This window comes from Larus michahellis, chromosome W (genome assembly GCF_964199755.1).
Source record: "Larus michahellis chromosome W, bLarMic1.1, whole genome shotgun sequence".
Lineage (NCBI taxonomy): Eukaryota > Metazoa > Chordata > Aves > Charadriiformes > Laridae > Larus > Larus michahellis.
Window position 1 is genome coordinate 12954538 of NC_133929.1, and position 9634 is coordinate 12964171.

Below are 9634 nucleotides of genomic sequence, written 5' to 3' on the forward strand. Positions count from 1 at the left end.
TGTGGCCTGACTAATAACTCTTCCGTCTAACTGGGCTTGTGCCTGCACAGTGGCATATGGCCCTTGTCCCAGCAACTCGTCCAGTCCTATATTAATGCCTTGAGTAATATTGTCCATAATTTGAGCAGTGGCAGCATCACGATACTCTGTGTCCCAGACTACAAATTGTGCTGCAGTCAAGATTAACCGCAAAAGAGAACGCTAATCATACATCGTCATTGTACACGAGTCAGCTATGGCATGAATAAGATTCATTGTGAAGGAAGATTGCAATCCGTAATCTCTGGCAGAATTTCTTAACTCTTTAACTAACTCATAAGGTAAGTGCTCATGATGAGGCGGTAGGTTGGGTCTATAAATTACAAGCATCGCTTGTAACATCTGAACACCTCCTCTGCGTAAAGCCTCCCGCGAACATTCTGACAATACACCACAATATCCGTTTCCAGCTGCGCACGTATAAGCGGTTGAGAGGGAGGAACAGACGCGGTACATGTCGCAAATGGAGGAGGGTTAAGAATGGAGGAGCGTGATAACGACTTTCGTTGCTGTTGCTGTAAAATCTCCTCTGCAGTTGGAGGCATATGTTGGAGTGGGAGACGGACCCGGAGTAACGATGGAGTCTCAATATGAGTATGATCGTTCTCCCTTTATTCAAGTTTTCACAGAGTATATATAGACAGGCAATAAGAGCACGCGCTAGCGGCAGCTATAGGATTGGCTTACAGTCTCTGTTCACGCGCTGTCCATGCAGTTCATTCACAGATCAGGTTGGTTACAAGAATTCACATAGTAAATTGCTTAGTCATTAGCACAACATGTTTTCTACCTTCTCAGTTCCCGTTTTTCCCATGTACTAATTCCATCTTCTACCACCTGTTTTGCTCTTAATCTAATCTCTCATAGTAGGGAGGCTGGGTCACATGGCCATTTTCTCTCAGACACATTCCTACAATACCCCCTTTTTCTTCTTGAGCCAGCCAGACCTTACGCATGGCATTTTCTATCATGTCAGTCACTTTGCGGAGAACACACGAGGCTACCATAATCAATAATAATATAACCAACAGTAGCATGAGCCCTTGTTTTAGGAAGTCTGATAACCATCCCGTTATACCCCATGAGTTTAACCAATCATCGAAACCATTTTTGACCACTTTTAATTTGGACATGTTATCCTCCAGATCCCATAACTGCTTATGAATGGATGATGAGTGGTCGGAAAGGTTCATACAACACATACCTTCAAAATCTTCACATCCATGACCCTGAGCAAAAAATCAATAGCCGCTCGATTTTGCAACATAGCATGCCGAATGCTATCAGCATCAGTAAGCAAGCTAGATATGATTTCGGTTGTAAGGTTTATCTGTTTACTTGCCCAACACCCTATCTTATTCAACATATTTAATGTCGTTGCTGTTCCTAGCGAAGGAAGAATACTTAGCCCTATTCTTTGTCCAAGATTCGAAAATGTTATATGGTCATCACAGGATGGAGTGAAGGTATGAACTGTTCTCTTGGCTCTGTGTTTCCTGTGTGCTCTGCTCACTGTGTCTTTGGCCGTATGCAGGCCTCTGCTCGTAGATCTGCCACATCTCCCCCTTTTTTGTTTAACACCAGACCATTTATTAAAAAGGTCCCCATGACTTGTGCTTCTACTCGTTGTGACGCTCTTAGCAGGTTATATACTAAACACAATTAAAAACAGAATCAAAAAGAACCCCGCTAAGGCAATAAATACCCAGATTCCTAAATTTAGCCCAGAAAGCCAATTTCTTTGGATTTACCCACGAGAAATCCTTTTGTAATATTTCAAATACTTTGTGGTTCATTAAGTCTTGAATCTTTAGTATGTGAGCTTTTAGCTGATCATGTAAAGGACGAATATTTTTTTTTTTTGCAACGTCATGTAAAATTGTGATAACCAAGGGTCAAGGTCATCCTTTTTGATGGGGACATGTATGTGGCTTGGATCCATTCCAGAAAGCTGGTGACAGCACAAACGACCCTGGAAAAACAATCGCGGTAACATTTCAATCATCATAGTTACTGGTTTTGAAAAGGTATGTGGCAAAAATACCCACTCTAATGCAGTCAGGCTCTTTGTGAGTGCATCATCCCATTGTCCTGTCAGGGCATAAAGTTGAAATTCTTGTAGGAAGGTGTTCAATGTGTCTTGCAGCAGTAGTAGACTATATCTTATCTTTCAACATGCTGTAATGCCTTCGGAGCTGTTGGGGTTAATGAACATAGAACTTATGGGGGGGTGGGTGGGGGCAGACACAGTGCTTCCGGGCATCCCCTGTATCTTCAAAGTGCGCCCATGTCTCTCTCCCCCTCCCTGACCCGAGACAGCCCCCCTATATCCTGCACTGGATTGAGTGGAGAAGTACAGGCTAGAGTCGCTGCATGCATGGCCAGTGCACGCAGCGAGTCTCACCAAACTCATGATCCAGCTTTGCTAACAGCAGCTGTCTGATACGTGACTACATTGTTGTAATCCCTTCTTGTTATCTTCTTCTGTGAAGGTCGGGTTCTCATGGATACACACATAGTTTTTAGAGCAACATATTCTACAACTCGTACAAGGGTACGATGCAAAGCGGCATTTACAACTGATCGTATAATGCTTAATAAACACGGCAAACAGCATACTAAACATAACAGACAAATTCCTTCCACACAGGCAATGAGTAGAATTTGCTTCAACCAACCCCACCCCCAAGTCCATCCAGCAAAGAGATTTCACCCAGTGGTCTCCACAAGTTGCTGGTTCGGTCGGTGCAGTTCCTGCAGCTGGGCATGGATGGATTTGGAGTGGTCACTTAGATTCATACAATACAGTCCTTTAAAATCTTGACAACCATGTCTGTGAGCTGAAAGCAAAAAATCAGTAGCAGCTCTGTTTTGCAACATCGCATATCGAATACTATCTACATCTAGCAATAACTCAGAAATAGCTGGACTAGTAGCATTGCTAAACTTATCCTTGGCAGCAAGAGAGTCCTTGTTATCAAGAATCCTTGGCAGCAAGAGTCCTTGTTAGCAAGAGTGCATGCGGACTCCCTCTTCTTGCTGGTACTGTGCTTTGATCTTCTTCCACAACAGGCCAAGATTCTCAAGCAGCTAGATAAGGTGTCTGTGAGTCCATTACAGGCTTATGTCATCCAAATGTTTTTCCTGCCAGCACCCAAGACTGAATAACAATTGGTGTGATATATGTGTTTTCCAGCACCCAGGTGCGAGTCCCTTGAGTGTGTTTACAGTCCTCCTCACTGATCTTCCGTTGCTTTCCCATATTCCACCCCCTTGCTCAAGAGACCGCTTCTGCTGGGGTTCATTTTAGTCTCGCAGGGTATAACACAGAGCAATCTACTAAGGCATGCAATAACATAGACACATATAGGAAAAAACCAAAAACATATCTCTATGGTACTGCTTTCAATCAGGTGTCCTATTTCTCTTTTTCTGATGCTTTCTCGTAATGCTTATGGCATACTTTTGTGCTAACGTGGCACATTTCCCATCTAATTGTTCCTGTTTGGTTTCTTTTTTTTTTTTTTCCTCTTTTTTCTTTTTTTTCTTTTTTTTCCCTTTTTTTTTCTTTTCTTTCTCTTTTTCATTTTTTCTTTTTTTCTTTTTTCTTTTTTCTTTTTTTCCCCATCACTTACGACTGACATAAAAGTCTGCCTTTGCAACAAGAGCTCAGTTTCTCATTTTTCCTTAAGTTTCTCATTTTCCTACAGAGCATCCTATAGATTTTGTCTCAACTCCTTTTCCCAATCAACCATGATCTTATAGACAAACAACAAACAACCAGCCATACGCCCTGCACGGGCGAGCCGTTCCTGAGAGTGTAAACGTGTCGGCTGGTGAAATCTCCCCCAATATTTCAGGACTTCCATCGGTTCTATGGCCCATCCTGGTGTATCTACCTGGGGCGTGCTCGCCTTACGTCTAAACACTGTGTATATACAAACTTCTTCACTTGACGGAGTGTCAGCCCTAGTTGCATACGAGAACAGTACCACACCGGGCAGAACACCTGCTCAAGGGGAGTCACCTAACGACACTGCACACAACAAAAAGCAAACAGTAGCACACATGCTGATCAGCAGGTATAAGCTGGCGCCCACACACACTTACACAGCAGACATACAAAAACAGCACTTTTATCTCAGGGAGACGACTGGGGAGGGGAGGGGGCGAGGCGGGCAATGGCAGGAGCAAACAGCTCCGGCTCTGTCCTTCTCTGCTGACATTCTGCCTCCTCCATCGGCCTCAGGTGGAGCAGAGGGGATCAGCAGGGGATCGTCCCAGACCTTCGGACCTGGCCTGTTCGATCCCCCTCCCATGGGTTGTAATGCTGCAAAAGCCCCGGCTGCCGTGGCTCGCTCCACCTTCATATCTTGTAAGGTCGATAACACCAACCACCATGTCGTCGCTAACAGTGATGCCTCTTTGTCTCCTTTACTTATCACTTCCCACAGTTTTTTCCCAACAGCCTCCCATATTTCTGGTTTAAAAGCTGTCTGGGGCTCTGGTGCGAATCCGTTCTCTCTGCACCAGGTTAACAACCTTCAGAGCATACGCTCATCATATTTCACCCCTCTCTTAGAGAGGATATGCAGGAGAAGTCTTAATACAGCCCCTTCTTCTTTTGTTACTTGTTGCCCCATCTCCTGCCCCGGCTTAATCAGTTTGAGCAACAGTTTCGCTGGTGTTTCAATCCCTCTCTTAGAGAGGATCCCAGCGAGTAGCGTGGCCGCAGCTTCTGTTTCCATAGCTGCGCCTGGGAGGTGAGGAGCGACCTCACGCCGTTGTCTGCTCCCGCTGATGCGCCCAAGCAGCACGTCTCCCAGCCAAAGTTTCCCACTCCCCTCCTCTAGCTGCTTACCGCAGTCTCGGAGAACTCAGTCGCGCTGAACCATCCTCTGCTACCAGATGTCGGAGTGGGAGACGGACCCGGAGTAACGATGGAGTCTCAATATGAGTATGATCGTTCTCCCTTTATTCAAGTTTTCACAGAGTAGATATAGACAGGCAATAAGAGCACGCGCTAGCGGCAGCTATAGGATTGGCTTACAGTCTCTGTTCACGCGCTGTCCATGCAGTTCATTCACAGATCAGGTTGGTTACAAGAATTCGCATAGTAAATTGCTTAGTCATTAGCACAACATGTTTTCTACCTTCTCAGTTCCCGTTTTTCCCATGTACTAATTCCATCTTCTACCACCTGTTTTGCTCTTAATCTAATCTCTCATAGTAGGGAGGCTGGCTCACATGACCATTTTCTCTCAGACACATTCCTACAGGCATAGCTTTAATTGGGGTTGAAGGTGGATATAAATCAGGTTCAGTCTCTGGATTTATTGGACCAGGATCAAAGGGATCTTCTGGCTCTTCGCCTCCCAAATTCTGCTTTTGGTAATCTTCTGCAGGACTGGGAATTTCAGCAGCTTCAGGCTCAGGGTCTGCAACTGGGGGTATTACGTCTACAGACTGAGGTTCCTCTGGGGGAGCTTTTGGTGCCCCTCCAGCAACCCCTTGCAGGGCTTGCTCTGCAGGATGCAGTGTTCGTATGGCAGTGTATACAGTTCGCCAAGTAATTATGCCTTCTGGCAAGGACAAGTGCAGTGTCTCCCGCATTTGCAATTCCTCCCCCACTTTTTGCCAGTGAGCTAAATCATAGGACCCCCCTTCAGGGAACCATGAGCAATAATCACATATCCATACAAGCAAAGTTACTAATTCGGCAGGGGCCACTTTAAAGCCCTGTTCTGTTAAAATGCGCTGCAGAAGTTCAAGTCGCAATTTCTGTTCTCGAGTAACTGTTTGTCCCATTTTTAATATCTACCGCGGCTGCTCACCTTTTTTGTCCAGCGAACGGCGATGAAAGTAATTGATAGAGAGCTTTCGGTATGAATTCCTCCATCCAGCCGCAGGTACACCACCGGATAATTAGTACTTCATATCTCTGTTCCTTTTAATCCTTGTTCTTTTAAACCTTGTTCTTTTAAACCCTGTTCGGGCGACATTTGTGGTGTATGAGGGCACAGACTCCAGCTGTGATAAGCATGAAATCGTTTATTGCTTCTCAAGCCTCGGCTTTTATACCCAAGCTCTTAAACTTTTCATGCATCTGCTAGGCAAGTAAACACATATTTCAGATCACTAACCCAGTCGCCTTATTCAGTTCCCACCAAGATAAGCACGCAAAGCTGTTTTCTTGTTCCATGTTTATATTGGACCAGTTCCTCTTCATTCCATCCATATTGACATCTGCATTCCTGTTTCTGTGTGCTCTGCTCACTGTGTCCTTGGCCGTACGCAGGCCTCTGCTTGTAAATCTGCCACAGTTATCAATACAGGCTGGGGGATGACATGATAGAGAGCAGCCCTGCGGAAAAGGACTTGGGGGTACTGGTGGATGAAAAGCTGGACATGAGCCAACAATGTGCACTCGCAGTCCAGAAGTCAAATCGCATCCTGGGCTGCATCAAAAGAACCGTGGCCAGCAGGTCGAGGGAGGTGATTCTGCCCCTCTACTCTGCTCTGGTGAGACCCCACCTGGAGTACTGTGTCCAGCTCTGGAGTACTGTGTCCAGCTCTGGAGCCCTCAGCACAAGAAGGACATGGACCTGTTGGAGGGGGTCCAGAGGAGGGCCACGAAGATGATCAGAGGGCTGGAGGGCCTATGCTATGAGGACAGGCTGAGAGAGTTGGGGTTGTTCAGCCTGGAGAAAAGAAGGCTCCAGGGAGACCTTATAGCAGCCTTCCAGTACCTGAAGGGGGCCTGAAGCTGGGGAGGGGCTGTTTGCAGGGGCATGTAGTGATCGGACGAGGGGCAATGGTTTTAAACTAGAGCAGGGTAGGTTTAGATGACACGTTAGGAAGAAGTTCTTTACAATGAGGGTGGTGAGACACTGGAACAGGTTGCTCAGAGAGGTGGTGGAGGCCCCATCCCTGGAGACATTCAAGGCCAGGCTTGATGAGGCTCTGAGCAATCTGATCTAGTTGAAGATGTCCCTGCTTACTGCAGGGGGGTTGGACTAGATGACCTTTAAAGGTCCCTTCCAACCCAACACATTCTATGATTCTGTGATTCTATGATTACCCTGAACATCATCAGTATTCTAGCACTGGAAGATACCTCTTGTCATGCTCCTTTTTCTAGCCAAATTGGCTTTGTCACTAGAATTAGCATCACCGAGTTAATGATAATTGCCCCTGTTTGTTTGCAGTGCTAAGGTTTTCATCAGGAGAATGCAGTTCATTGAACAGTCAACTATTTTCTCTAACATTCCAGGTGACACAAGTGTGTCTTTTGTGAGAAAACAAGTAAATACAAAACTTGTGTCCCAGTATAACCATTCTCAAGGTGACTCAAATTTGAGAAAAATAATGAAATTAACAAAGACCTTTCAATGTTGGCTTCAGATTCTGAGCTTAGACCATACCATGAGGAATAAATGGAGCTGTTGGAGGGAGTCCAGATGAGGGCCACGAAGATGATCAGAGGGCTGGCTGGAGCGCTTCTCCTATGAATACAGGTTGAGAGAGTTGGGGTTGTTCAGCCTGGAGAAGAGAAGGCTCTGGGGAGACCTTAAAGCAGCCTGCCAGTATTTGAAGGGGACTACAGGAAAGATGGGGAGGGACACTTTATCAGGGAGTGTACCGATAGGATGAGGGGTAATGGTTTTACACTTAAAGAGGGGAGATTTTTATTAGATATTAGGAAGAAATTCTTTACTGTGAGGGCAGTGAGACACTGGAACAGGTCGCCTAGAGAAGTTGTGGAGACCCCATCCCCGGAGGTGTTCAATGTCAGGTTGGATGTGGTTTTGAGCAGCCTTGTCTAGTGGGAGGTGTCCCTGCCCATGGCAGGGGAGTTGGAACTAGATGATCTTTAAGGTCCCTTCCAACTCTAACCATTCTATGATTCTATGAAATACATGTGGATATGGTGGTCTGTGAAAGTGTCAGCGTGCAGAGGAAATGCCCTTACAGAGAGTGGCAAGAGAAGAATTCTGAATTAATGGTGTTTATCACACATTTTTCTGTAAATTAATTTAGTCAATGAAAAGTGGGATCTCATGTGGGAACACTGATATTAACAAAGAGGTAGTGAATTCTTGTTTTACACAATAGGATAAAGTAGGGCAAAGAAGGCAGAATGATCAGGATCCATCCATCCCACAGTGAGGCTGAGTGACTCTGATGGTTGAAACACAATAAAGTATGTCCATCCCTGCACATCCACCTGGACGGCTGCTTAATCTAAAGGTCCATAATGGGGTCTTAAAAGTCTACTCTGCCTTCTCCAGAGAAATATTAAAGACAGCTGGGATGTAGCTTAGGAGATGTAAGGCAGTTCTTTTTAATGTCAGAAGATATGTCAGAAGATCTTTTTCAATGCTGGATAATCTTTTGCAAAAAAAAAATGGGGCTTTTTGGTCAATTGTCCAGAATTTGAATAAAAAATTAGAAAATTATTAGTCTGCAGTTAACAACAGCAGACTAGTCTCCGTAATAGTGGATGCTGCAGTCAGAAAGAAAACAAGTGTAGAAACTAAACCCTCTTTTTATTTTCTCTAAGACAATATTTGCTTGTTATTTTGACCTCTGCAGAAGCTTTTCTCAAACCCCATAGCCAATGTTTGTAAATCCTTTGAAGACAGAAAACTCTGCAGAAATTGTAAATATTATTAAGTGTAAATTCTGTTGGCTTTCAACCCCATGAATTGATAAAATAATAAAAATGGAATAGGGCCCGAGTATGGCTGTGCATTCCAGGGGGAAGTATCATGCTTTTCTGGAACTGTATAGAAAAATATAGTTTCAGAGGAAAGTACATGTTTCAGAATATTGTTACTTTCTAGGAGCTGTAACATATGATCTGGGGCTGCAGCTCCTTTTCCCCCTGCCAAGCAGTCAAAGTTCAGATGTAAATGGAGCAGACTTTAGTCAGAAATTTAGATTTTGAGTAATCGATTAACAAAACATAAGTAGAATGAATTGAATGTCAGCATAAGTCTCATGACCACCTTATCCTAATATCAACTGTAAGAATAAATACTATTTTTATTCAGGTAATGATAACCTGTCTAAAATCACTTCCTCCACCACTTTGTGACTTACTCATTCTTTCCAGAAATACCTTTCAGGAAAGATATTATTGACAGGGTATATTGTTATATATGTAAATGCATAAGAAGCAATGGCCTAGCAAATGGCAAATGGCCATATTATGAGGAAACTGAACTTCAAGAATATTATCATCTTCAGAATTAACTTTACAGGAGAGTCTCATGCATTGATCATTTCTCACTTGTGGCAAACAAGGCTGTAATATATCATAAGGGACAAAATAACCCAATAATGCAGCATAGCAGCAAGACAATCAAACTAAAAGGGTAAGTTTCATTTCATCTGCACTAGCTCTGTGTATCTAAGATAGGCATCCTACATTCTTGTATAATCAGCAGACACAAACAAGCATTTTTGGGACATCGTATTAAACAGCTATTTTATCATGAGATGATTCTCACACTGAAGTGCCCCTTTCTCTCCTCTAAATATAAATGCAGACTACAGTGACTAGCTTGGAAGCAGATGTCAGTGCTGTAAT

The 9634-nt window shown here is 44.1% G+C and overlaps 1 long non-coding RNA gene across 2 annotated transcripts; it reads right to left on the bottom strand.

Moving 5' to 3' along the window:
- Window positions 1-631: 631 nt before the first annotated feature.
- On the bottom strand, window positions 632-6088 carry LOC141735597 (uncharacterized). 2 transcript variants are annotated; one of them, XR_012584801.1, is made up of 3 exons: window positions 5874-6088; window positions 4901-5011; window positions 632-2879 (listed from the first exon to the last, which is right to left on the bottom strand). It is a non-coding gene; the product is annotated as an uncharacterized LOC141735597 (long non-coding RNA). The 2 variants fall into 2 exon arrangements; XR_012584800.1 differs by having other exon boundaries at window positions 632-3375.
- Between the last annotated feature and the right edge of the window lie 3546 nt (window positions 6089-9634).